Source organism: Mauremys reevesii, linkage group 8 (assembly GCF_016161935.1).
Source record: "Mauremys reevesii isolate NIE-2019 linkage group 8, ASM1616193v1, whole genome shotgun sequence".
Classification (NCBI taxonomy): domain Eukaryota; kingdom Metazoa; phylum Chordata; order Testudines; family Geoemydidae; genus Mauremys; species Mauremys reevesii.
Genome location: NC_052630.1, coordinates 62,314,781 through 62,338,334, shown reverse-complemented (window position 1 = coordinate 62,338,334; position 23,554 = coordinate 62,314,781). Strand labels below are relative to the sequence as shown.

The 23,554-nt window shown below is 46.4% G+C and overlaps 1 long non-coding RNA gene across 2 annotated transcripts in view; it reads left to right on the top strand.

Annotated features, from left to right (window-relative positions):
* The window catches only part of LOC120370681, a 95,723-nt gene that overhangs the window by 18,251 nt on the left and 53,918 nt on the right, over positions 1-23,554 (top strand). For both annotated transcript variants that reach the window (XR_005583879.1, XR_005583880.1), the window contains exon 3: positions 15,298-15,434. This is a non-coding gene — a long non-coding RNA (uncharacterized LOC120370681). The remainder of the gene's footprint in view (positions 1-15,297; positions 15,435-23,554) is intronic.

The window sequence follows — 23,554 nt, the reverse complement described above, 5'->3', positions numbered from 1 at the left end:
ATGATAAGCTGTGCATTTTGTCACTTTAGAGGAGCAAACAAACATTTTTCTGAGTGGTCCAAGAGAGGACTCATATGTCCAGACCTCTCTTGGGCATATGGTTTTGGGCATATGGTTTGGGGGAAACTTGTGTGGTCTGTCTCATTTTCCTTCAGGGCCAACCTGGAACTGGGTGGAAAGAGATCCTGTGGCAAGCGCTCTGTTTTGGAACAAGAGGAGATCTGGGAGTGAGAGCTTCTTTTTTGCCTGAGAGGAGAAATGATGAGAGACTACTCCTGGGGTTGGGCTGACTCTCCCCTCTCCCCTCTGAGTGGGACTATGGGTCCGGTCTGCTGTTTCACCTGCCTCCAGCATTGATCTGCTGAATCAGGACACAATTTTGGGGCTGGCTGGAGAGATCTCAAATCTGGTTGTTGCACAGAGTCTCTGCTCCTTCCCCTAGGAGCTCAGTGGCTTTGCCCAAGACAGGCACACCTGTGCCTCCCCACCAGGCACAACAGCTAAGCGGACCTCAGGAAAGGCTGCCAGGAGTGTTTGCTCTGAGAGCTGCAGGCAAGACAGGCCTGACTGGCTAGGGACCCTCAAGCCTGTTCAACACAGTTATGGAGTAGAGTCTCTCAGGGCCCAGCAGTCCAAACCAGCACTGCTTTCTCCTTTGAGAAAGACCCACACACTTTCCTGCACCTCCTGCTCTTTTTCTGGTACCATAGGGCACCTGAGGCCACTTGTTCTCTTCACCACCTTCACAGTGCAGACTGCAGCCCCAGGGGAGAGTTTCAGCTGCCTGGAGACAGGGTTTCAGCTAGACAGCTAGTGCAGAACAGCTGCCAGGGCACTCCGGTAGGGGTGGCACCAACAATCACACCATCTTTCACCCACAGAATCCCCTTCCAACTGCAAAAGCCCAACTGGAAACACAGGCACTGACACCAGGAAAACATTAACAACATTCCCTTTTTTTAACACCTGTATACTTTAAAAGGCAGGAATAATGAAGTTGGGTTGCAGGAATCTAATTATAGCTTTGGGGGCTCCACAGGGTTGCAGGTTTTCCACTCAAGAGAGGCAGAGGGGGTGCAGGGGGGCAGGGTGCAGGTGGCTGGGGTGCAGGCCAGGGGGTGGGGGGGGAGGGGGGTCCTGGGGGGGGGGGATGGGCTGGGGCAGGGGCCACACCAGAGCAGGCAGACTCCCCAGCCTGCCCCCTGAGAGCCCTCTCCACTGACTGGCTCTCCTCCCTGCGGCAGGGAAAGCACCTTTCCCTCTGCACTGCACCTGGGACCTGCAGTTCTGGTGCACATGCTCCTAAGGCCACTCTGCTGGGGAGGGGCTGGGGCTGGCCCCTGGTGGCTCCTGTGCCTGAGGTTGGGGTGGGGTGCCCCCTCCCCCCTGGTGCTGCCCCTGGATTTAAAAATCAGACAGACCAAAGAAAGACTCATCTATCCCCAGCCCCCAAAAAAGGACCAAACTCATAATTTTAGAACATTCGGGGTGGGCAATCCTGTACCATTCATTGTCCAACTGAATACCTCACTGAAAGCTCTGGAGAATTCTCCTTAAGAAGGGAAGGAACTTTGGAAATTCTGGTCACTTATTTACCTGCCTAAGAATAGAATTGAAAGACTAACTTTAGTTTCCCCATTTTAAAAAAAAAATCTTGGCCCCAGAATTTTGTCTCTGTTCAAAGTTGCGTCAGTAAGCCAGTGCAAAACACAGATAACATTTTAATTAAAGCTGATGTAAAGAAGGTCACTCAGCACAGACACAACTGCTTGTGCCAGATGTGGCATAGCAGCTCTCTCCCTGTATGGCACACCCTGTTGAGGGTTAATCCATCACTCCAGTCTCTCTCTTCCCGCAAGTTGAGCCTCAGGCCAGGTCACACTTTAGTCCACCTTCTCCAGGGTAACAGAGTCCAACTGAGCTATAGTCCAATGACCTTGCAGCAGGTTTTCTAACTATCTCTAGGCTCCATGAGCCTTACACCCCACTTTCCTCTGTAGCTTGTAGGGGAACCCAGGCCCTCCCTCTACTTGGGGTTCAGTCCATATATCCTGTAGCTGGCACCCAAGGTCTATTCCCTCAAACTCCTTGCTACTTCCCTGGACTGCTTCCTACTTCTTCTGTCCCCAAAAAAGTGACTGCAGACACTATCTTACTGTAGCCCCAGCTTTGCTACAGATTTTTGGCTTTCTAATGACCACCTACTCCTCCCCAGCTGGGCTTCACTATAAATTAAGCCTGGTTTTCTCTCTTGAAGGTGCTGCTAAATATGTTAAATGGCCTCCGGCCCATATCAGTCCCTTCAGTGCCTGTGTGGGGTACACACCCAGTTTATACTGATTCAGTTTAATTTGATAAACCATCAGTTTAAGATAATTTGATTTTAAACCAGGATATGTTGATTTAGTGTCTCCTCAATGTTTTGTACTGATTTAACTCAATTGGTTTTAAACTGGAGCAATTTAAAACAGATAGTGCCTGGAAGTACTATTATTGGAATGGTTTTGTTTCTTCACTAAGATCACATTCACATGTTTTAAAATAAAAATTGGCCTTAACACCCCATGGCATAAATATATTCCCATTATCTGCAAATCATCACTCTAATGACTTTGAGGGCCTCAATAGACCTTATGCATATGAATGTTACCCCACCCTAAAGTAAAGAAGAACATTGTGGATGGAAGGACTGCAGGATCTCTGATCCACATTGCATTCACATGCTAGCAATTCCGAAAAAGCCAATACAATCTAGGATCTAAAATGTTTACATAGATTAAATGTGCATAAAAACAACTGTAATATTATATATAGCACTAATATTGGGAAAAGCATGGTCGCATTAAAGTCTATTTTGTTCTTGAATTCTCAGATAAGCCTTTATTTCACCAATACACTAATTCTGTGCTTTGCAGACAAATTCCTACATAGCACTGTTAGTAGGAACAGTTCATGAAAAGGAGTGTTTCACAAGAAGATAATTATATTTTCCTGGCAATACATACTAAGATGAGAGGCTTGCACATTTTCAATTATATTTTCAGTAAAAGTTGGTATATTTTTTCTTAGGTTCCACATAAAGTTTGACTGTGTAATAACAGTGAAAGGAAAATAGAACTTAAAATTACAATGACATTGTGAAAACTTGTGGCCTTCCACGTATTTTAAGTTACATGAGAACAGAAAAGTGTTTTTTTTTAAAAACATTGAAATGTGATGTACAAGATCAGCAACCTTTTTGGCCGGACTATAAATTCTATAAAATGAAAGTTTAAAATAAAGTATTAAGTAAATTGTAAGTGTAATGGGAGAAGAGGACTACAAAATAGTGAGATACTTAATAGCACTATTTTGCAGAAACTTATTTTTGTTCCTTCTATAGGTGGAAAAGACATTAACATTTCTATAGCCATGTCTGGGGATAAAATTGAGAATGATTATTACTGAAAATTATAAACAAGATTACAGTATGTTGACAGGTTTTTCTCAAAGGTATCTGAATCAGTATGGAAGCAGTCTGGTTGGGTAAGTTTTTGGACTAAATTCACAAGGGGGAGTAGCACCTAAAGTACTTTTTAGGCACTTAAATACAATATTTAGACGTCACCGAAATTCACAAAATCCCTGCTCAGCTGCTGCCTAATCTTTTAGGCACCTAGAGTCCCTAGTTGCTTAAGTTTCCACTGGTGAAGTCCCCAAGTTGCCAGATTTCAGCCACTGGTCATGCACTCAACCACTAAGTCCTGCCCCTACTCCGCAGCTTTGCGGGTAACTGTTGCCTAAGCCCTGGGGGGATTCACAAACTAGGATTTTTCTGCCTACTTTACCTTCAGGGTCCAATCCAATAGGTATGCTAGAGCATTCCTAAACCTGCATATGACAGCAGAAATGGTGCCCTATTAAAACTAATAGCTCATTGGTTAGCACATTCACCCAGCATATAGAAGACAGAGGTTGATGTAGAGAAGGAATTTGAACTTGGGTCTCCCACATAGCAGGTAGTTTCCTTAACCAATAGGTTATAGGGTATACTTCTTTCACTCTCCCCTGTTGGAGCTGTTAAAATGTATATGAAAACATTATTTGAGTCAGAGAGAGTAACTACAGCCTAGTGCAGAGGAACCCAAACTTGGTTCATGGCTTGTGCAGGGTAAGTTCCTGGCAGGCGTCGAGATAAGACGGTTACTCACCGTTGTAACTGTTGTTCTTCGAGATGTGTTGCTCATATCCATTCCATGTAGGTGTGCGCGCGCCGCGTGCACGTTCGTCAGAAGACTTTTACCCTAGCAACTCAGTGGGTCGGCTGGGCGCCCCCTAGAGTGGCGCCACCATGGCCTCACATATATACACCAGCCGACCCACCCACTCCTCAGTTCCTTCTTGCCGGCTACTCCGACAGTGGGGAAGGAGGGTGGGTTTGGAATGGATATGAGCAACACATCTCGAAGAACGACAGTTACAACGGTGAGTAACCGTCTTTTCTTCTTCGAGTGATTGCTCATATCCATTCCATGTAGGTGATTCCCAAGCCTTACCTAGGCGGTGGGGTCGGAGTGAGATGTGGTGGAATGTAAAACCGCTGAGCCGAAGGCCGCATCATCTCTAGATTGCTGTACCAGAGCGTAGTGTGAAGCAAACGTGTGGACCGATGACCAGGTCACTGCACGGCATATCTCCTGGACCAGTGCGTGTGCCAGGAAGGCAGCTGAAGAAGCCCGAGCCCTTGTAGAATGGGCAGTGAGGTGGCCCGCTGGGACATGGGCCAAGTTATAGCACATGCGGATGCATGCTGTTAGCCACGAGGCAATCCTTTGCGTGGAGATGGGAAGGTCTTTCATACGGTCCGCTACGGCCATGAAAAGCTGGGGGGACTTACGGAAGGGCCTTGTGTGGTCAATATAAAATGCAAGCGCCCTGTGGACATCTAGGGAGTGCAACCGTTGCTCCCGTGGAGATGAATGAGGTTTTGGGAAGAAAACTGGGAGGAAAATATCCTGATTGGTATGGAAGGCCGAAACCACCTTAGGGAGAAAAGCGGGATGTGGCCACAATTGAACTTTGTCCTTGTGAAAGACAGTGTAAGGAGGGTGTACGGTGAGTGCTCGGAGCTTGGAGACCCTCCTAGCCGAAGTAATGGCCACCAGAAAAACTGTCTTCCATGAAAGGTATAGGAGAGAGCAGGTTGCCAGTGGCTCAAAGGGCGGACCCATGAGCCTGTTCAGCACTAGGTTAAGGTCCCAGGTAGGGGCAGGGCGACGGACCTGAGGGTATAGGTGTTCCAGCCCTTTGCGGAACCTAGTGACCACCGGGTTAGAGAACACAGAGTGTCCACCCTCGCCGGGATGGAAAGCAGATATGGCTGCTAAGTGGACCTTCAGGGAAGATATGGCAAGGCCCTGCTGTTTAAGGTGCCAGAGGTAGTCCAGAATGACTGGAAAGGGGACCTCCGTGGGCGCAAGAGACCGTGACGCACACCAGACCGAGAAACGCTTCCACTTGGCCAAGTATGTGGACCGAGTGGAAGGTTTCCTGCTACTGAGCAGGATGTGCTGCACAGGGGCGGAGCAGCACAGCTCGGAGGTGTCTAGCCACGCAGGAGCCACGCTGTGAGGTGGAGAGCCGGGAGGTCTGGATGGTGGAGACTGCCGTGCTCCTGGGTTATAAGGTCCGGGCAGAGTGGGAGGGTGATCGGTGGGGACACAGAGAGGCTGAGCAGCATGGTGTACCAGGGCTGCCTGGGTCACGCTGGAGCAATCAGGATCAGATGAGCCCTGTCCTGTCGGAGCTTCAACAGAACCATGTGGACTAGTGGGGTTTGGGGGAAACGCATAGAGCAGTTGGTGCGTCCACTGAATGAGAAATGCGTCCGAGATCGATCCTGGTGAGTGGCCCTGGAACGAGCAGAACGCTTGGCACTTCCTGTTCGCGCGCGTCGCGAATAGGTCCACCTGGGGAAAGCCCCACTTGCGGAAGATCGCGTGGATAATGTCCGGTCTTATGGACCACTCATGGCACAGGAAGGATCTGCTCAGTCGATCCGCGAAAGTGTTCCGAACTCCCGGGAGAAAGGATGCTACCAGGTCGATCATATGCGCTATGCAGAATTCCCATAACTTGATGGCTTCTCGGCAAAGAGGGGAGGAGTGAGTCCCGCCCTGCTTGTTTATGTAATACATGGCCGTTGTGTTGTCCGTAAAAATGGAGACACAACGGCCGGACAGAAGCCTGAGGAACACATGGCATGCTAGGTGAACCGCCCTGAGCTCCCGCACGTTTATGTGAAGGGAGAGTTTCTCTGGTGACCACAGGCCTTGGGTGCGCAGGCGGCCTAGATGGGCTCCCCAACCGAGGGAAGACGCGTCTGTCGTCAGAGACAGTGTGGGCTGCGGCAGATGAAATGGCAACCCTGCACACACCATGGAGGGGTTCAGCCACCAGTCGAGGGAGTGGAGCGCACTCGGCGAAACGGTGACTAAGGTGTCCATCGAGTCCCTGGCCGGACGGTACCCCGAGTGGAGCCACATCTGAAAAGGGCGAAGTCGGAGCCTGGCGAACTTGGTGACATATGTACACGCCGCCATGTGGCCCAGTAGAGCGAGGCAAGTGCAGACCGAGGTTGTGGGGAAGGCCTGAAGGCTGCGGATGATGGTTGCCAGCGCCAGGAACCTTGGCTGAGGAAGACAGGCCTTGGCCAGAGTGGAGTCCAAGGTCGCTCCTATAAAGTCCAGCCTCTGCGTGGGAACCAGGGTGGATTTGTCCATGTTGAGCAGCAGGCCAAGGCTCGTGAACAGGTCCTTTGCCACTCGCACATGCTCTCTGACTTGTTCCCGGGAGGCCCCCTTGAGGAGCCAGTCGTCCAGGTAGGGGAACACATGGAGCCCTTGGCGACGGAGGTGGGCGGCCACCACTGCCATGCACTTCGTAAACACTCGAGGTGCTGTGGAGAGGCCGAAGGGAAGGACCGCAAACTGGAAATGCCGATGGCCCGTCACGAAGCGGAGGTATTGCCTGTGCGGAGGAAAAATGGCTATATGAAAGTAAGCGTCTTTCATGTCGAGGGCAGCATACCAGTCCCCGGGTCCAAGGACGGGATGATGGTCCATAGGGAGACCATCCGGAACTTTAACTTTATTAGGAACTTGTTGAGGCCACGTAGGTCTAGGATCGGCCTGAGACCCACTTTTGATTTGGGAATCAGGAAGTAACAGGAGTAAAATCCCTTGCCCCGTTGCTTCCTTGGCACCTCCTCTATTGCTCTGATGTCGAGAAGCGTCTGGACCTCTTGTAAGAGGAATTGCTCGTGAGAGGGGTCCCTGAAGAGGGACTGGGAGGGAGGGCGGTAAGGCGGGGTTGAAGCAAACTGGAGGTGGTATCCTTGCTTCACGGTGCGCAGGACCCAGACATCCGAGGGCAGGTGGGACCACGCAGGGAAAAAATAAGAGAGGCGGTTGGAGAAGGGAGGGAAAGGATCCCGAACTGGAAGTGGTATGCTGTCCCCGGGCGTGCCTTCAAAAGGACGACTTGGGGTCCGGTTGTGGTTTGGAGGAGCCACGATTCTGGTTAGACTGAGGGCCCGAATAGCGTCTGCGGCCTCTGCGCCCTCGGCATCTGCTGAAATCTTGCCTCTGCCTAGGGACAGAGTAGGGAAGGAAGGGCTGGGGGCGGTAAGTGCGCCGCTGGGTTACGGGAGTATGCATACCCAGGTTACGCATAGTAACCCTATTGTCTTTTAAATTCTGGAGCCTGGTGTCAGTTTTCTCTGAGAATAAATTCTTGCCCTCAGAGGGCAAGTCCTGAATTGTATACTGGAGCTCGGGCGGAAGGTTGGAAGCCTGCAGCCAGGAGATGCGCCTCATGGTAACGCCAGCCGCCAAGGTCCTGGCTGCGGAGTCCGCCGCGTCTAGGGAAGCCTGCAAAGAGGTCCTAGCCATCTTCTTCCCTTCCTCCAGGAAAGCCTTAAACTCCTGGCGGGAATCTGGGGGAAGCAACTCCCGGAATTTAGCCATCTCTGCCCAGGTGTTGTAATCGTAGCGACTCAGCAGAGCGTGCTGATTCGCTACGCGCAGCTGCAAGGCGCCAGCCGAATACACCTTGCGGCCCAGGAGGTCCATCCATCTGGCCTCCTTGGATTTTGGAGCGGGGGCCGGCTGTCCATGGCGCTCCTTGTCATTGATGGACTGGACCACCAGGGAGGAGGGAGGAGGATGCATATAGAGGTACTCATACCTCTGGATGGCACCATGTATTTGCACTCGACTCCCTTTGCCGTTGGTGGAATAGATGCCGGCGATTGCCACAATGTATCTGCCTTGGCCTGGATAGTTTTAATGAATGGCAGAGCCACTCTGGTGGGCGCGTCAGCCGCCAGGATGCTGACGACAGGGTCCTCGACCTCTGGGACCTCCTCCACCTGTAGGTTGATGTTGAGGGCGATCCGCCTGAGGAGGTCCCGATGTGCAGCAAGGTCAACTGGGGGCGGGCTCGAGGACGATGAGCCCGCCACTGCCTCATCCGGCGAAGAAGAGGACGAGACGCTGGGGGCAAGGCCATCCTGTATCTGCTCCTGGTCCTGCTGAGGCTCCTGCTCGAGCTGCGCTGGTGAGGTGGATGCTTGAGCTAACTGGTCGCCCGTGCCAGCTGGCGGAGGACGACTAACCGTGGCCTCAGGGGCACGATGCTCGGAAAAGGCGGCCCGCGATGGAACCAGAGGAGCACCTTGGGCCTGATGGTATGCCCCTGGTGTCCAAAAGGGCCACTGCTGAGCACCTTGCGCTTCGGAATGGGCTTCCTGAAACAGGCCCTCCGGCACATCCGCTTCCTGGTCCTGGGAGTAGTAACTTCCCGCTTGGGACGAAGCCGACAGATGTCTGGAAGGCCATGGCGGAGCAGAGAGGCCTTGGGCCAATGTCCCCACCGATCTGGTGCTCTTCCACACCGGGGAGCAGTGCCACGAAGAACTCCAGTGCCAAGAAGCAGACTGGGACCTATGACTGGCCCGGTACCGGGAGGTCGACCGGGACCTGGAATAGCGGCGTCGGGATTGGCTCCTGGGGGAGCGGTGCCATGAACGGTGCCGGGACCGCGAGCGGTGCCGCGAATGATATGACGGCGACCAGGATGGAGAACGGTGCCACGAGTCGGACCGGCACCGCGCCGTGGAGCGGTGCTGGGACTGCGAGCGGCGTGAGGAGCGGGAACGGTGCCGGGACCTGGAACACCTGCGGGACCGCGATCGAGAGCGGTGCCGGTCAGGAGCGCTGACGGAAGCCAGACGAATCAGGGCTGGCTTCCCAATCGACTGGATCACCCGCACCAGCGGTGCCGGGGGTGGAGGTGGTGCCTCATCTGACAGCGCGATCAGGTCTTTTGCTACCTCACAGACCTCCGGCGTGGATGGAACAATCAGCTCGACCACGGCGGGTGCCGGGGAGACTCGACGGCCCTTGGCGGACCGGAGTCGACGGCAACAGCTTAGCAGGTGCCGCGGTGGCAGCAGGCACTGGGCGGTGTGACGGAGCCGTGCCCTCGTGCCGCACTTTGGGCAGTGCCGGAGCGGCAGGGGTCTTAGCCTTCTTCACTCTGGGAGAGAGCGAGCGCCTCTGGCTTGACTTGGGAGCCGAGGACATCCGGTGCCCGAAAGGAGTGGGCGCACCGGTGCGGCCCAGTGCCAAAGAGGAACTCCTCGAGTCCGATGGCGGTGCACTCGGTGCCGAGGACGGAGGGGTAACAGCCGCCTCCATAAGGAGCTGCTTAAGTCTAATGTCCCGCTCCTTCTTGGTGCGAGGCTTAAATGACTTACCAATTGAGCACTTAGCAGGTAAGTGCGACTCGCCGAGGCACTTCAAACAGGAGTCGTGCCGATCTCCTGTGGGCATCGGACGATGGCAAGCCAAGCACGGCTTGAATCCCGGGGAGCCGGGCATGTGCTCCGGTCCCGGTGCAGGGAGGCCCTAAGCCCCGACCCCGACTAAACTCACTAAACACTAACTTAACAATTAAATTTAACTACACTTATCTAAATTTCAACTAATTTTACAACTATATACACAAGGAGAACTATGAGAATGCTAGGGAGGTGGAGGTCAGCTAAGCTGCACTCCACTGTTCCAACGACCGACAATTGGGTGGTAAGAAGGAACTGAGGAGTGGGTGGGTCGGCTGGTGTATATATGCGGGGGCATGGTGGCGCCACTCCAGGGGGCGCCCAGCCGACCCACTGAGTTGCTAGGATAAAAGTCTTCCGACGAACGTGCACGTGGCGCGCGCACACCTACATGGAATGGATATGAGCAATCACTCGAAGAAGCAGCTTTGTTTACCTGAATGTCCGCAGGTACGGACACTCGCAGCTCCCAGTGGCCACGGTTCACTATTCCTGGCCAATGGGAGCTGTGGGAAGCAGTGGCCCAGCCCACACCACTTCCCGCAGCTCCCATTGGCTGAGAACAGTGAACCACAGCCACTGGGAGCTGCAAGTGCCCATACCTGCGGATGCTCAGGTAAACAAAGAGTCTCGAAGCCTCCCAGGAGCTTACCCTGAACAGCCGCGAACCAAGTTTGGGAACCCCTGGAGTGATTAGGATAGTCTGCTGAGAGGTGGAAGACTCAGCTCCAATAAATATTTTATACAAAATGGAACAGCTGCAACCGGGGACAGTGAAGAGACCTATCCCAGTGGTTAGGGCATTCTCCTGGGAAGTGAGACACATGGGTCCAAATGCCTGTTATTTGAACTCAGATCTCCTGCAGCCTAGGTGTGTATCTGACCACCGACTATTGGGGCAGGTTAGTCATCAAAAACAAACAACTTGGTTGTAAGCACCCAGCTTCAGGAGAGAGTTGATACTTCTGAATCTCAAGTAGAAGCTGGCACACAACAACCTTTGAGGAGAAGGGCATATGGCCTGAGAACTTCCTGACAATTTGCTTAGGTGGCTCTCGGCTCAGAGTGCTGGCTTTCATTAACCCTTTTTTTTGGTGCCCTATTTCCCATGTGTTGTACAGAAAGCCTCAGGGTTTAAATTAGGGTCATTAATTTAATTAGGCAGTAGGGTACCTAAAAGTTAGGTGCTGCAACACTGAACGTTGCAGCAACTAAATTCCCCTTGCTAATCTAGCCCTCTAAGGTCAATCCAACACCTATAGAAGTCACTAAGAATCTTTCCATTGATTTCAATGGGCATTGGATCATGTTCTTTGGATATTTATAGCTATTAAGAACATAAGAACATAAGAAAGGCCGTACCGGGTCAGACCAAAGGTCCATCTAGCCCAGTATCTGTCTACCGACAGTGGCCAATGCCAGGTGCCCCTGAGGGAGTGAACCTAACAGGCAATGATCAAGTGATCTCTCTCCTGACATCCATCTCCATCCTCTGACGAACAGAGGCTAGGGACACCATTCTTACCCATCCTGGCTAATAGCCATTTATGGACTTAGCCACCATGAATTTATCCAGTCCCCTTTTAAACATTGTTATAGTCCTAGCCTTCACAACCTCCTCAGGTAAGGAGTTCCACAAGTTGACTGTGTGCTGCGTGAAGAAGAACTTCCTTTTATTTGTTTTAGACCTGCTGCCTATTAATTTCATTTGGTGACCCCTAGTTCTTGTATTATGGGAATAAGTAAATAACTTTTCCTTATCCACTTTCTCAACATCACTCATGATTTTATATACCTCTATCATGTCCCCCCTTAGTCTTCTCTTTTCCAAACTGAAGAGTCCTAGCCTCTTTAATCTTTCCTCATATGGGACCCTCTCTAAACCCCTAATAATTTTAGTTGCTCTTTTCTGAACCTTCTCTAGTGCTAGAATATCTTTTTTGAGGTGAGGAGACCACATCTGTACACAGTATTCGAGATGTGGGCGTACCATGGATTTATATAAGGGCAATAATATATTCTCAGTCTTATTCTCTATCCCCTTTTTAATGATTCCTAACATCCTGTTTGCTTTTTGACCGCCTCTGCACACTGCATGGACATCTTCAGACAACTATCCACGATAACTCCAAGATCATTTTCCTGACTCGTTGGAGCTAAATTAGCCCCCATCATGTTGTATGTATAGTTGGGGTTATTTTTTCCAATGTGCATTACTTTACATTTATCCACATTAAATTTCATTTGCCATTTTGTTGCCCAATCACTTAGTTTTGTGAGATCTTTTTGAAGTTCTTCACAATCTGCTTTGGTCTTAACTATCTTGAGCAGTTTAGTATCATCTGCAAACTTTGCCACCTCACTGTTTACCCCTTTCTCCAGATCATTTATGAATAAATTGAATAGGATTGGTCCCAGGACTGACCCTTGGGGAACACCACTAGTTACCCCCTCCATTCTGAGAATTTACCATTAATTCCTACCCTTTGTTCCCTGTCCTTTAACCAGTTCTCAATCCATGAAAGGACCTTTCCTTTTATCCCATGACAGCTTAATTTACGTAAGAGCCTTTGGTGAGGACCTTGTCAAAGGCTTTCTGGAAATCTAAGTACACTATGTCCACCAGATCCCCTTGTCCACATGTTTGTTGACCCTTCAAAGAACTCTAATAGATTAGTAAGACACGATTTCCTTTACAGAAACCATGTTGACTATTGCTCAAGAGTTTATGTTTTTCTATGTGTCTGACAATTTTATTCTTTACTATTGTTTCAACTAATTTGCCCGGTACCGACGTTAGACTTACCGGTCTGTAATTGCCGGGATCACCCCTAGAGCCCTTTTTAAATATTGGCGTTACATTAGCTAACTTCCAGTCATTGGGTACCGAAGCAGATTTAAAGGACAGGTTACAAACCTTAGTTAATAGTTCCGCAACTTCACATTTGAGTTCTTTCAGAACTCTTGGGTGAATGCCATCTGGTCCCGGTGACTTGTTAACGTTGAGTTTATCAATTAATTCCAAAACCTCCTCTAGTGACACTTCAATCTGTGACAGTTCCTCAGATTTGTCACCTACAAAAGCCAGCTCAGGTTTGGGAATCTCCCTAACATCCTCAGCCGTGAAGACTGAAGCAAAGAATCCATTTAGTTTCTCCGCAATGACTTTATCATCTTTAAGCGCTCCTTTTGTATTTTCATCATCAAGGGGCCCCACTGGTTGTTTAGCAGGCTTCCTGCTTCTGATGTACTTAAAAAACATTTTGTTATTACCTTTGGAGTTTTTGGCTAGCCGTTCTTCAAACTCTTCTTTGGCTTTTCTTATTACACTCTTGCACTTAAGTTGGCAGTTTTTGTGCTCCTTTCTATTTGCCTCACTAGGATTTGACTTCCACTTTTTAAAGGAAGTCTTTTTATCTCTCACTGCTTCTTTTACATGGTTGTTAAGCCACGGTGGCTCTTTTTAGTTCTTTTACTGTTTTTCTTAATTTGGGGTATACATTGAAGTTGGGCCTCTATTATGGTGTCTTTAAAAAGGGCCCACGCAACTTGCAGGGATTTCACTTTAGTCACTGTACCTTGTAACTTTTGTCTAACTAACCCCCTCATTTTTGTATAGTTCCCCCTTTTGAAATTAAAGGCCACAGTGTTGGGCAGTTGAGATGTTCTTCCCACCACAGGGATGTTGAATGCTATTGTATTATGGTCACTATTTCCAAGCGGTCCTGCTATAGTTACCTCTTGGACCAGCTCCTGCGCTCCACTCAGGATTAAATCTAGAGTCGCCTCTCCCCTTGTGGGTTCCCGTACCAGCTGCTCCATGAAGCAGTCATTTAAAGTATCGAGAAATTTTATCTCTGCATTTCGTCCCGAAGTGAAATGTTCCCAGTCAATATGGGGATAATTGAAATCCCCCACTATTATTGGGTTCTTAATTTTGATAGCCTCTCTAATTTCCTTTAGCATTTCATCATAACTATTACTGTCCTGGTCAGGAGGTCGATAATAGATCCCTACTGTTATATTTTTACTAGAGCATGAAATTTCTATCCATAGAGACTCTATGGAACCTGTGGATTCGCTTAAGATTTTTACTTCATTTGAATCTACACTTTCTTTAACATATAGTGCCACTCCTCCCCCTGCACGGCCTGTCCTGTCCTTCCGATATATTTTGTACCCCGGAATGATTGTGTCCCATTGATTGGTCTCAGTCCACCAGGTTTCTGTGATGCCTATTATATCTATATCCTCCTTGATCACAAGGCACTCTAGTTCACCCATCTTATTATTTAGACTTCTGGCATTTGTGTACAAGCACTTTAAAAACTTGTCCCTGTTTATTAGCCTGCCTTTTTCTGATGTGCCAGATTCTTTTTTATGTGACTGTTTATCATCTGATCCGGCCCTTACATTATACTTCTCATTCCTCTGCTCCCGACTATAACCTGGAGATTCTCTATCATCAGACTCTCCCCTAAGAGAAGTCTGTGTCCGATCCACACGCTCCTCTGCAGCAGTCGGCTTTCCCCCATCTCCTAGTTTAAAAACTGCTCTACAACCTTTTTAATGTTTAGTGCCAGCAGTCTGGTTCCACTTTGGTTCAGGTGGAGCCCATCTCTCCTGTATAGGCTCCTCCCATCCCAGAAGTTTCCCCAGTTCCTAATGAACGTGAACCCCTCCTCTCTACACCATCGTCTCATCCACGCATTGAGACTCTGAAGCTCTGCCTGCCTACCTGGCCCTGCGCGTGGAACTGGGAGCATTTCTGAAAATGCCACCATAGAGGCAGATCTGCAGATGCAAAAAAAATCCATATTAAAGTTTCTGACAATCACATTTTCAGTAAACTTTGGTATTTTAACAGAAATGTGACTAAAGAGAACAAAACACAATTTAACAATCAGTAGCAAAAGATGGAGAAGGCTGACTCCAATAAGTGCACCCGTTCCAAAAAATTTAATATACAGGAAAAGTTATAAGCTACAGAATTCCCATACAGATCTTCAGTGACAACTTAAAGTGATTTGTAACCATAAATTTAAGAAAATATACTTTCAGAAATTTTTAAAATCCAATTTAGCCTGTCATATTCAAGAGATGCAACACCTCAAAAAACTGGCCTCTTATATTACTAATCAAATAATGTTTTGTACTCTAGCTTATTCCAGAATATTTTTGATCTAGTCTTGTTGCTAAAGGTCTTTCTGCTCACCACAAGAAAAGGATCCTGTTATCAGCTGCTACTATTAATGTAGTGATAATAAATTCACTTGGATGTCATCTCCTATACTGTCCCCATCATAATTCCTTCCATGTATCAGTTACATAAAAGGCATAATGGATTCTTAACGGACAAGAATCTGAAGTGAATGAGGGTGTTGTCTATAAGAACCCTGCTCCATTTGTTGCAGAAGTTGGAAAGCATATAGTAAATGAAGAAGGGTGCTACAGGATGAGAAAGCATGGTGTCATGGTCAAAGAAGTTAAATACTGCTCTGGAGAACTGGATTCTATCCCTGCGTCTGACAGAGTTCCTATCTGATGCTAGGTAAGTGGCTTAAATAAAAATTTTCACTGGTGGCCACTAATTTTATGCTCCTCATTTCTTAAGTGCCCAACTTGAGACCTAGATTTGAAGAAATACTGAACACTTACAGCTGCAGTGAACTCAATAGGAGCTGTGCTTTGAACATGTAAAGTGAGATAAAATGCTAAGTACTCCACACACAAAAATCAGGCCCTAGGCATCAAAAATTGGACACCCAATATTAGCAGATACCTGTGATCTTAATCTCTGTGCCTCACTGTTAAATGGGGATAACACCAACATCTTTCACTGGGGTATTGAGAAAATAAGTTAATAAATGTCTGTGAAATACACAAGTGGAAGAGTGATGAGCACTATAGATAAGTCCCTGAAGAAATTATTAATTCTATATTCAGAGAATGGTTTGAATAACGTGCAATAAGTAAGGTCATCCATTGAACAATGAGAATAAAACAAAATATTGAATAGTTACTTACTCAGTCAACAATGTTCCGACTAAGGATTGGATCAGGCAGGAGTCCTGTGGGAAAAAAATAGTATTTGATCATGTAATTAGAGACCATATCATAATGCATATCAATTGTTGAGTGCTTGACTTACAAATCTTAATGTTCTTTTGGTGTAGTTTTTTCTGTATAATTTCCTAGGTGTTTAAAAAAGAACCTTTGGATCTACCATACAGACCTCTGCTACTTGAGCTAAAGGAGTAATTGATTGCAGTAGATTGTCATCCCCTACATGGGCAAGCACTAGATAGGAGATGAGACATTTTCTGCAGTAGGTTTCACAGATATTTATTGACAGCAGAGGAATATTGAGACTCCAGAATCTTGGGTTTCATTGTTGTTCTGGAGAATATATGCTCTAGTGGTCACAGACCCTTCTTCCTCTACTCCAAAGAAAGCTTGACTCCCATCTTCACTTGACCCCTCCAGTCTGTTCTTGTCCCCCATCTAGTTCCTCAGCACTGTCCTCTCCCAACTCCTCAGCTAGCTAGTTGGAGATGTCCACCCCCTGGACTTCTTATCTCAGTCACAATCAGCCAGTCCAGCCCTGCATCTTCCAATTCCAGTCACCTGCCTTAGCCGCCTTGTCCCAGTCTACTCCATTTTCTATTCCCACCTCTATTTCAGTCACACTGTCTGGATCCAGTAGTGAGTATGCTGAAAGCACTAGACAGTCTCCCCGATCTCAGTTCCAAAGGCAGATGGAAGATATACAGATGAAACACTCAGAGGATTTAGCTGAATTCAAATTTTTAAAAGTTTTATAATTTGGCCAAATTTGGATAAATTTTATGAGGATAGCAAAAAGCACAAGACTGGCATCAGGGTGACACCCTCCCCTCCCTCCCACCCAAGTCCCTGCTCCAAAGCATAAAGTTGCTAGAACTTCTCAATAAAACAGTTGTGAGAATATTTTTCCCTAATATGAATATTTAATATTTTTCCCTAATCTGATTCTTAAATTGTGTCTTAAATTTTCTTATTGAAACAACTACTGCCGCCTTCAAAATTATATAGACAATCCTTAACCATACATCAGGCATAGGAAATTTCAGCCTGAACAGTTAAAAGTTGGCAAAGTTATAAGCAAGTGAAAATTGGGTCTTAAAATAGAAAGTGTCAGGAAGACTTAACTATAAGTGTTGCTACCAGTGCCATCTTCTTTAGATACATATACATGGAGTGTGTCGTCCAGAGAAACACATTGCCAGGGTGTCATTAAGATGGCCTTTTCATACATCTTTCATCTGCTCTTTTAAGAGAGTTTCATAGTTGTCATTGTCATATTAACACTCTGAAGGTAGACAGATTGTATTTTTTGGTTTTTTTTAAAGGCACTAGGGAAACTGACCGGGGTGAACCAAAAAATGTTCAGTTAACAAAAGCTTTAAAATATCCCTTTAATTTTTTTTATTCTAGTTCAGTAATCCTTAAGGGGTCTTTGTTCCATATAGAAAACCACAGAACAAAAGCAGCACTGAGGTCTTGTCACAAGATACTCTAGTCAGCACAGGTAGCATCTCCTCCTGGCTGTTCTGGGAATAGCTCTCTTCCAGGTCTGACACCTCTCCTTGCAGTCTCCCCCCTCCCTGTTGTCCTCTTTCCCTCACTCTCGAGCCCCTCTGTCATTCCAGCTTTTTCTTAATGACTCAGCCTTCCAGCCAAGTCACTATGGGATTTCCCCTGACAGTATGTAGTGTCTCACTGGCAGGGCCAGTGCAACCATTTAGGCGATCTAGGCGGTCGCCTAGGGCGCTAAGATTTGGAGGGTGCCATTTTCTTCGGCAGCGACCACAGCGGCCGGATCTTCAGCCGCCCCGGTTGCTGCCGGCATTTAGGGGGTGCCTCAGGGTGGAGGGGGGAGCTGCTGTGGGGGTGGGGGGATGCCTCAGGACAGGGGCGGGGGGGAGGGCGCAAGGTGGAAGTTTCGCCTAGGGCGCGAAACATCCTTGCACCGGCCCTACTCACTGGACCCACTGTCCAGACACTGTCAGTGGCTGATAGGGGAACCCAGGCCCATCCACTACTCCAGGTTCCAACCCACTACACAGCAAAGGTCTACTCAGTCCTCCACCTTGCTGCTCTCCCTCTGGGCTACTTCCTACTTGCCTCCCACAGGCTTTCTTCTCCACCCTTCTCACTTCTAAGTATGCTCTACCCTCAGGGCCAGGATCCCAGGGTCTTAACTCTGTGCCTGGATTCTCTCTTCCCTTCTGTAATGCACAGAGGGAAGCTACAGAATTCCTCAATGGAGCCATTTCTATTGCTGACATGCTGCCTTTGTACTAGCCCAGCTCATAACTGCTCAGCTGAGCTTCATCCAATCAGGGATTGCTTCTGCAGCCTAGTCCCCTCACATGCAGCCTGCCACACTAATTGGCCCTTTTAAAGCTTCTTTAACCCTTTCAGGGCTGGTTGGGGGTGAATACCCAATCACAGGTCCTATTGTTCCTATAACAAAATAAGTCCATACAATAATATGGATCATATAGGCTCCAATACACAGTATGTTATTTCACTAGAATTCCTTTCTGGTTCTCAGTGCTTTGTTTTATATATTGTATTTTTATATTAAGTGCCAAATTGATATTTTCAAAATTAATATACTCTGAAAAATTGCCCAAACTTATAAAGAATAAAATTAATATGCCCAGAAATGCAAATCCTCATCTCCCAATATCTTAGTTAATTATTGTTTAGTCCACATAAAGATGAAGGAAGGACAAAATTGCAGATAAGAAGAACCCTTGAACATTTTTTTGGTGAGGCAAAAGCAGGCATATTTGGAAGGATAGGAAACCAGATCAGAATACTGCTGATCCTATTGACTCCTATATCTATAATAAGATGAAGCAAAGCTTCATACCTAAACACCCCTGACTACTGGAAAATCTGCAACCTAACCCAGGCATCATTGCTCAGATTGTATACTGCCTAGAAAAAGGAGGCCATGTTTATGATTAAGCCCAAATATTTAGTAAATTTGGTTTCCTCAAACAAGTGAGAGAACAGTATTGACATGCTTGTAACATCTTCATTATTGCCTAAATTAACATTTCTTGGACGAAAAGCCTTTTGCTTTATCTACGAGTCATCAGTTCGATAAACCAACAGTATTGTCTACTTTAAAACACTGTTCTCCTGGATAGCATCTTGATGTTTATGATTCAGAGTATGGGTTATATTTAACAGGACTGTTTTGCAGGTGTGAAATCATGCATGTGGGTGTAGGACACAGAGCCTTTATTTATTTTAATTTATTATTGCATCTGGACACCCTTTCATTCATTCTCAAACATGTAGGTAAATCCTTGTCCCTAAACGAGGATCATTAGTGATACAAAACAAAACCAGTTTCCTTTGGTGACAAAGCTCTCTGATGGTTTTGTCTTAAGGGGGAGCCTGTAAATGATTCCTTTTTAATTAAAATGTCTATGCTTATAAAAGGTCATCAGAAAAACAATTATGTTCTCTAGCTCTCCCTCTGCTGGCTCAGCACCAGCGAATATCAAGCACTAGTCCCAGAGTTGCACTTGACATAGTTGATGGTGCCAATACACAAACAGGAAAGAAAAGTGGGGGAGTGAGGGAGGCATGTTGGTATTTACCAGCATTACACTCTAGGAAGACAATTTTGGCAAGATGAAAAAAAATCTCTGTTTAGAAAATTAAATGCATTTTCAATCTTTAAAATAAGATATCAGACAATTAAGGATAAAGAGAGAAATTGGGGTTGAGGGAGGACTTTCCCTTAAATTTAAACTATGATATACTATAGAAATCCAATTATCTGAACAGACTGGGGAGATATAGAATTTAGTCACAGACAGGGGACTTTTCAATGCAAATGATTCATGCTACAGGACATAACCTATTTTCAGATTATGGGACAGAAGGATAAGAGGAGTCTGGATTAATACCTGGAGTAAAGATATAAAAAATGACCCACTTGTTGTAAGTTTTTATTCTTCCCTTTATAATAATGACTCGCCACCTTTGAGAACTGATACACTTTACAATTTCATTTTGAGTTCATAATTTCCCTGTATTATTTATACTTAGAATATGAAAATATATAAGAAACCATAAAGAACATATAAAGTGTGGAAAATCCACCCACCCTTCCTGATGTTTATCCTGTAGCAATCAGCTTTTCTCCGTGTATTTGTATTAGTATACAGCAGTCATTTTAGGATGACATTATTAACCCTCAATATAGTAAAGCTGTCACTGAATGTTCTACCCATCACAGGTGAGTATTTCAAATTATAGGCTTGTAAAATAACCTATTCAGGCTTAATTGCAAGAATTGATAAACACAAGAGTTCAGTTTACAGAAGGACATAACTTCCAATTTATTTGAAATAAAATATTTGGGCACGATCCCCCGATATGTACAAAGAGCACAGGGGGGAGGAATAAATTAAGGTAAAGGAAACATTTGCACTTCCCAGATCCAGGAGCAGCTGTGTGCTGGGCCAACACCACAGTGTAAGGTGGAGCAGACTTTGCCTGCAAGTGGCCAGAACACTCAAAAACAGCAGGTCTGGGTATCAGAGTTTAGGGAAACGCCAGTCACAGCTTGGATTTGATGGATGGACTATAAAGTGAATAGAAAGCTGGCTAGATAGTTGGGCTCAACGGGTAGTGATCAATGGCTCAATGTCTAGTTGGCATCAGGTATCAAGTGGAGTGCCCCAGGGGTCAGTCCTGGGACCAGTTTTTTCAACATCTACATTAATGATCTGGATGATGGAATGGATGGCACCCTCAGCAAGTTCACGGATGACACTAAGCTGGAGGGAGAGGTAGATATGCTGGACCATAGGGATAGGGTCCAGAATGACCTAGACAAATTGGAGGATTGGGCCAAAAGAAAGCTGATGAGGTTCAACAAGGACAAGTGCAAAGTCCTGCACTTAGGATGGAAAAATCCCATGCACTGCTATAGGCTGGGGACTGACTGGCTAGGCAGCATTTCTGCAGAAAAGGACCTGGGGATTACAGTGGATGAGAAGCTGGATATGAGTCAGCAGTGTGCCCTTGTTGCCAAGAAGGCTAACGGCATATTGGGCTGCATTAGTAGGAGCATTGCCAGCAGATCAAGGGAAGTGATTATTCCCCTCTATTCAGCACTGGTGAGGCCACATCTGGAGTACTGCGTCCAGTTTTGGACCCCCCCACTACAGAAAGGATGTGGACAGATTGGAGAGTCCAGCGGAGGGCAATGAAAATGATTAGGCGGCTAGGGCACATGACTATGAGGAGAAGCTGAGGGAGCTGGTCTTATTTAGTTGGCAGAAGAGAAGAGTGTGGGAATTTGATAGCAGCCTTCAACTACCTGGAGCAAGGGCGGTTCCAAATAGGATGGAGATAAAGCTAGGCTGTTCTCAGTGTTGGTAGATGACAGAACAAGGAGCAATAGTCTCAAGTTGCAGTGTGGGAGGTCTAGGTTGGATATTAGGAAAAACTATTTCACTAGGTGGGTTGCTAAGCACTGGAATGGATTACATAGGGAGGTGGTGGCATCTCAATCCATAGAGGTTTTTAAAGCCTGGCTTGACAAAGCCCTGGTTGGAATGATTTAGTTGGACTTGATCCTGCTTTGATCAGGGGATTGGACTAGATGACCTCCTGAGGTCTCTTCCAACTCTAATCTTCTATGATTCTATAATTGTACAGTGGCAGAGTAGACCCCACTATGCTAGTCCTATTGCCGTGAAGAATTCCTTACCCTGGAGTGATCTTCACATAACTATTTATGGTGGATGCAAGCCAGATTCTGGGTGGCAGCATGGTGCTGTTTTTAAATTTAGATTGTAACAATGTTTGTCACTTAATTACCAGAGAATATTTAGTACTTCCCTCTGCTCTGATCACAGACATCCGGGGTGCAGGTGAGATATATGCTATCCCTCAAACCAAGCAAGTCAGAGAAGATAGGAGTTCTCAACAGGACTTGGCTTAGAAAAGAGTGATGACTGGATGGATATGTTCATATTTAGCATAGCCAGACAGCCAAAGGGCCAGATTCTCAGCTGACATACATCAACATTGGCTGCTGTAGAACTATTCTGATTTAAACCAGCTGATGATTGGGTCCCACCAACTAGTTTTCATTTTACTCTTATATTCCCTTCAATTATCTTGAATCAAAACTTTATAGAAGTGTGGTTGTATTAATCCATATTTCTATATTTGATGCTATAAGCCTCTCAGTGAGATTCTTCTGTAGGGTACATTGAGGGAAATCCTCAGCAGCAGCAAACCATAATCAATGGAGCTTTGATGGTTTATACCAACTGGGGATCTACCCTGAATGAATTCTTTGGAACAATGTTTTCTTATGGTATCTACAAATCTCAATAGATATAACTTTTAAAGGGATATGAAAAATATCTGCTGATGGGCCAATAAATCAAAACATATAAATTTTCTATTTTGTTTTGGTAACTTTTGTCTTTTTATAGAAATTTAACCATTTTATTTACCTTTGTAGAATTCAAAGGAATGACCACACAGAGATGAGTAAAGAAAGACACCCCTCACTGCTACATTTTTGACTTTTTCTGCATATAAGTTGTGTCCTGAAATCTAAGCCCAAAGGTTCAAGAAGATGAAGTGGGCCAGTAGAGAGAAAAAACAATGAGGAGTCCTTGTGGCATGTTAGAGACTAACACATTTATTTGGTCATAAGCTTTCGTGGGCTAGAACCCTCTTCATCAGATGCATGAAGTGAAAAATACAGAAGCAGGTATAAATACATGAAAGGATGGGGGGTTGCATTACCAAGTGTGAGGTCAGTCTAACGAGATAAATCAATTAACAGCAGGATACCAAGGGAGGAAAAATAACTTTTGAAGTGGTAAGAGAGTGGCCCATTACAGATAGTTAACAAGAAGGTGTTAGTAACAGTAGAGAGAAATTAGTATTGGGGAAATTAAATTTTGTAGTGACCCAACCACTCCCAGTCTTTATTCAGGACTAATCTGATGGGATCCAGTTTGCAAATTAATTCCAGTTCTGCAGCTTCACGTTTGAGTCTGTTTTTGAAGTATTTTTGTTGAAGAATTGCCACTTTCAGGTCTGTTATTGAGTGACAAGAGAAATTGAAGTGTTCTTCTACTGGTTTTTGAATGTTATGATTCCTGATGTCAGATTTGTGTCCATTTATTCTTTTGAGTAGAGACTGTCCGGTTTGGCCAATATACAGGGCATTGCCGGCACGTGATGGCATACATCATGTTGGTAGATGTGCAAGTGAATGAGCCCCTGATGGTGTGGCTGATGTGGTTAGGTCCCTTGAATACATATGTGTACAGAGTTGGCCCAAGGTTTGTAACAGGGTTTGGTTCCTGGGTTGGTATTTTTGTTGTGTGGTGTGTAGTTGCTGGTGAGTATTTGCTTCAGGTTGGGCTGTCTGTAGGCAAGGACTGGCCTGTCTCCCAAGGTCTGTGAGAGTGAAGTGGGTTCTAGCCCACAAAAGCTTATGCCCAAATAAATTTGTTAGTCTCTAAGGTGCAACAAGGACTCCTCATTGTTTTTGCTGATACAGACTAACACGGCTACCCCTCTGAAACCAGTAGAGAGAGTCATGGCTGCCAGAACTATTCA